Below are 6000 nucleotides of genomic sequence, written 5' to 3'. Positions count from 1 at the left end.
CATAACCTGGAAACAAGGGGTTCCATGAAACTTCAACGTCCTTCCCTTTGCAATGAGTAACTAAGGATCACTTTTGTGAGGCAGAGCCCTACGGTTGCTCCTAGGAAATTTGGTTTCTTGGATCAGATCACAGAGGCAAGCATTCACTTTTTTCTTGCTCTGGAGCCTTCTGCAAAGAGTCTTTTTCCTGTGCTGGATTTTAGCTCTGGTCTAATCATTTGTGCTTGTCTCAGAACTTTGGTAGTTTATGCAACCAGCAGAACCAACCAATGCCCACAGATATCTAGCAGACCTGAGACATTGGCTTGAGAACAGAAGAACAAAAATGTTTACAGTAATAATTTCTTTTTTTTTCTTTTGTAAAGTGAGTTTTTTTTTTTAAGTAATCTCTACCCAACATGGGACTTGAACTCATGACCTCGAAATCAAGAGTCACAGGCTGTATCTACTGAGCCAGCCAGGCACCCCTCAAAAGAATAATGTATATTCCATCAGGTTTTCTTCCCACTCCAATGCCCAGACTAAGGTGCAGAATAAAACAAAACCTGACACTAAAGTTTATATATTCCATTTCTGATGATCTGTTGCTGTACAGACAACTGTGATAGCCAGTGTGGGAAGTACAGAGGCAGTTGCCTGAAGCTGCTTCCTTCCTAATGATGGAGATTCTGCATCTGTTAAGAAATAGCTTTCGTTTCTACTCTGCTAGGCAATATGCTAGGCTGATATTCTTATGCTAATAATTTCTTAGTTTGTACAGCACTTTCATATACAATGTATACTTTGATCTGAGCTTCAGATTCTAATTGCTTCATAGTATTTTGAAGATCAATTGAGGTGGCTGGGAAGTTCTGGACACAAAAGTCAACCCTTGGGTTTTGTGATGAGACCTGCCATTGCTTCCACCACACATACAACTGTTAGAGACAACAGCATCTAGACAACAGACACCTAGACAGCCACATAAAAACTGTGGGAATCCTGATGCATTAACAGGTGTTCTTAGAAGCCTGTAAGGGTTTCCATTTTGAAAATAAAACTGGGCATTAATTTTGAGTTTGTTAAAGTGCTGATATTTTTTCTCATATTTTAAATTCGTGTAAGGATGGTAGTTCTCAGGGATCCCTGGGTGGCGCAGCGGTTTGGCGCCTGCCTTTGGCCCAGGGCGCGATCCTGGAGACCCGGGATCGAATCCCACGTCAGGCTCCCGGTGCATGGAGCCTGCTTCTCCGTCTGCCTGTGTCTCTGCCTCTCTCTCTCTCTCTCTGTGTGACTATCATAAATAAATAAAAATTAAAAAAAAAATAAAAAATGTTTAAAAAAAAAAAAAAAAAGGATGGTAGTTCTCAAGCAAGTCCTTGTACTCTCCCTGAACAATTCCATCTTTTTCTTTGATCTCCGTACCACTTACATTGATAGACATCTTAAGTCCACTCTTCTAGCCTCAATTGCTCACAAGATCTAGGCCTGAATTTCCAGCTGGTGAACATTACCATATGCATGGATCCCACCAGCCTAGCCCAGCCCCTCAAACTTAATCCCAAACCAAATCACTTACTTGCCCATAAACACATCCTTGTGTCCCTTATCTGGATTAATTGCATCACCACCCTGTTAGTGATCATTTTCAACAACCTCCTCCCACTCATCTCACCAAATTGCCAATGGTTACCTTTGTAATGTCTTCTAGCTATCTTCCTTTCTAGCTCCATTAATCACAGACTGAATTCAGGACTTAATTATCTTTCTTTGGATGATTACAGTAACCACTTCCATGCCTTTTCCCTTTATCTCTCACACAATCAGAGAAGACTCTGAACTCAACCTCCAGAGTCTTTTAGGGACTATTTTTTGTCTTTAGTTGATTTGAAATCAACCAAGCTTCATTACCCTCTACATTCTCTAAACAACAATCCTGTCACTGTCCTGTGCCCTTCATCCCTGAATTTAATACCTTTGTTCTCACATTGCCATATTCATTTCTTTTCCTCAGCCTTTAATGCTCCTCCTTTCTCCTCCCTACTTGTCCTTCAAAGCTTCAGTTTAGGTGTCCTTTCCAAGAAGCCCTCCCTGGTCCACACACTTAAGTTAGCCACCTCCTCTGTACTGTCTTGCTGCAGTGATTGGGCCTCCACTGGCACTTGGTTATATGTACATCTGTTTCTCTCCTCCACCAAAAGACAAGCTTTCTATTTTTATTTTTTTTAATTTTAAGCTTTTCAAAGAAGAGGCTCATGGCTCTAACCACCACCACCCCGCCCCCCCCAAAAGCCTTCCACATAGTAGGCTCTTACCTGCTAACTGAAGAAAAAGATTCAAAAGCAATACTATTTTGTATTAGGTAAAAGAGCTGATGGACAAACCAGGCACTGAGTTGCTCTCCTACCCTGGATTGTTGAGCTAATGAAAAGTTGCAAAGTGTCCAAGATCCAAGAGTTCAATATAAATCCATAATTCTATTCTGATGAATATTCTCTTCTTTTCATGAAATGTGAGCCCCCACATATTTGCGGAATTTGAATAACACTAACAGTTACCTTTAATATTTCCACTTCTTAAGGATGATGTTTTTAAAAAGTTAATGCACATGTAAGTTACTCAAAAGTAATAATTTTATCATACTCTCAAGCTTTGTATTTATATATGATGTATGCTCTGTTAAATCCTTTACTTTTCTCAGAAATTACTTCCCACTAAAAATCAGCTGATTGGTTGACTCCAGTCTTAAGTGACTCCAGGCAAATCAGGAGAGACAAACCCTTCCAGTTTTCCCATCCCAAAATGAGTATAGATCTCCCATATGATAGGGTTTTGTCCCAATAAATCCATCATAAGCTGAAAGTAACATTAGTCAAAAATGCATTTAATACACTAATCTGCTAAACATCCTAGCTTAGCCTAGACTACCTCACATGTGCTCAGAACACTTATATTAGCCCACAGTTGGTCACAATCATCTAACACAGAGCCCATGCTACAATAAAGTGTTGAGTATCTCACATAATTTACTGAAAGTGAAAAACAGAATGGTTTATGTGGGTACAGAAAGGTATTCAGTGTATTGACTGTTCACCCTCATGATCACATGGCTGACTGAGCTGTGGGTTGCTGTCCAGCATCACGAGAGAGTGTTGTACCTTCATATCACTAGCCTGAGAAAATAACCAATTAAAAATTAAAAATGCAATTTCTCCTGAGTGCATATTGCTTTTGCACCATTGTAAAGTTGCAGATGTTTAAGTCCAACCATTGTAAATCCAACCATAATAAATCAGGGACTATCTGCATACAGAATGCCCTACTACCTCTTTCACTTACTGTAGAAGAATCATTCTAAGAAGTGACTCACCAAAATTAATTTCACCAAATTAGACAAGAGTAAGATGGCTCCTTGTGAAATATCTATTACATTGACCTTTAAAATCAGTGCCTCTGGAAGGCAGGTGACTTCATCCACTTGAAAAGCAGACAGATGGAACAGGTCGATGAACAGGAAGACCTTTCTCTAACAGAACAAGTGTCCTTCCTGGAATTCCTTTTCTCATACCTGAAGAGCCAGTCCTGCTCAGTTCTGTTTTGTTTTCAAATCTAAAGTAATTTATTATACACCTGCCTGTACTAAATTTTAGGCTGAATATTTCCCATTCATTCTCTTTTTTAGCTTACAAACTTTTATAAAATGGTCATTAATTTTTAAGGTTAGCTTTCCTTTTAATATGCTGATGTTAGCAATTGTTTTTTAAATGGTAATTATTTAGTAAGCTAGACTTTTAAAGTTCAACCAGAATCAGCTGGGGAAAAGGCTCCACATAGAACATACTTTATTTACTTTAAAAAAAAAAAGATTTTATTTATTCATGAGAGACACAGAGAGAGGCAGAGACATAGGCAGAGGGAGGAGCAGGCTCCATGCAGGGGCCTAATGTGGGACTCGATCCTGGGACCATGGGATCACACTCTGAGCCAAAGGCAGACGCTCAACCGCTGAGCCACTCAGGTGTCCCTAGAACTACTTTAAGACTCATGCACATCTAAGCTTAGACTTCAAAATTTCATCCTTCCGGGATCTCTGGATGGCCCAGCATGCCACCTGCTTCTCTCTCTGCCTCTCTGTGTGTGTGTGTGTGTGTGTGTCTCTCAATAAATAAATAAAATCTTAAAAAATAATAAAATAAAATTTCATCCTACCTTCTCTTGAAAGCTTTTTCAAAGCCTTTTTTTAAAGGATATACTCAAGTGTGTATTAAATAGTGTAACGAACCAATCCCAGGTATTAAAATCAGTCTTTGAGGGGCAACCTGGGTGGCTCAGTTGGTTGAGTGTCTGTCTTCAGCTCAGGTCATGATCACATAGCCCTGGGATTGAGCCCCACGTTGGGCTCCCTGCTCAGCAGGGAGTCTGTTTCCTCCCTCTCCTTCTGTCCCTCCCCACCTCCAGCTCATGCTCTCTCTTCAAATAAATAAATTTAAGTCTTTAAAAGATAAAAAAATAAAATAAAATCAGTCTTTGATATATGATCCTTATAACCAAATAAATTGGGATTATAATTGATGACTTCGGTCACTCTATCAATTTCCAATTCAAAATTAAGTGTGGTTAGCCTTGGGAACCTTTAGACTGAAGAGTTTGTCTTTTAAAGCATTGCACAATAGCTATTTTAAAGAATGGATATTTTAAAGAAATCGTAATAATAATATGTTTTTTCAATCAATAGATATAATTTCTTGCCTACTGTTTGCCAGTTACATTCCAGGCACTGGGGCTACATTAATGAGGAAAGGAAAAATCCCTGCTCTCATGGAGCTTGCATTCTAATGAAGGCTGGTTGACAAATGAGCAAAGCATGGAGTATGTCAGGTGCTAAATGCTATGAAGTAAACTAAGTTGGGAAGGAAGGACAGAATGTTTCTGGAGGGGAGTGGTTACAGTTTAAAATGGGAAGGTCAGAACAAGCTCTTCAGAGAAGGACCTAAAGGAGGTGAGTGAACACAGGAGCCATTAGAACATTTTAAGTGGAGGAGTGATGTGATCTTACTTGAGTTTTTTAAGAATCATTTGGGATTTTGTATTGAGAATAGTTGTAAAGAAAGCAAATACAGAAGCAAGTAGATCTGTAGGAGGCGATTGCAATAGTCCAAGCTAGAGATGATGACTTGGACCAGGATCAGAACAGTGGAAATTGTGACAGGTGGTTAGATTCCAGATGTATTTTGGAAGTAGGAACAACAGTATTATCAGATGTGGAGTGTGAGAGAAGAATCAAAAGTAATTCCAAGGTTTTGGACCCGAGCCAAACTGGAAGGATGGAACCTTCATTAACAGAGATGGGGAAAAGAAGCAGGATTAACCCATTTTCTGTCACAATATTTGATATTCCTGTTAGACATTCTAGAAGCAGAGATACCAAATTCGCTGTTGGATATATATGGATTTGAAATTTAGGGGGTTATTTGGAGCTGCAGATACAAATTTGGAAGCTGTTAGCATATAGTTGGTTTTTAAAGCCAGGACACTAAAAGATGAATGGAACCCAGGTCTCTTTTTTTTTTTTCCCAAATATTTTATTTATTTATTAGAATGTGTATTTGCATACACACGGGGGGGGGGGGAGTGGGAGGGGCAGGGGCAGAGGGAGAAGTAGACTCTCCACAGAGCAGGGAGCCCGATGATGACATGGGTCTCAATCCCAGGACTATCGGGATCATGAACTGAGCTGAAGACAAATGCTTAACTGGCTGAGTGACCCAGGCAGCCCTGGAACCCAGGTCTCTTAACTAGGCCATTTTTCTCATGTTAAATAATCCTGCCAAAATAGGGTTTATCCCAGGAACAAGATGGTTCAATATTTGAAGTCTTGCAATGCAATTTGCCACAGTAAGAGAAAAACCATATGATTATCTCAGCAGATGCAGAAAAGGTATTTGATTTTTTTAAATCCCATAAATGAATTTTTTTTAAATTAGCAAACCAGTGGCAGAAGGGATCTTCCTTAATCTGATA

Source organism: Vulpes lagopus, chromosome 5, assembly GCF_018345385.1.
Source record: "Vulpes lagopus strain Blue_001 chromosome 5, ASM1834538v1, whole genome shotgun sequence".
In the NCBI taxonomy this organism is placed as follows: Eukaryota; Metazoa; Chordata; class Mammalia; order Carnivora; family Canidae; genus Vulpes; species Vulpes lagopus.
The sequence above is the reverse complement of the archived record's forward strand: the minus strand, read 5'-3'. Positions refer to the sequence as shown.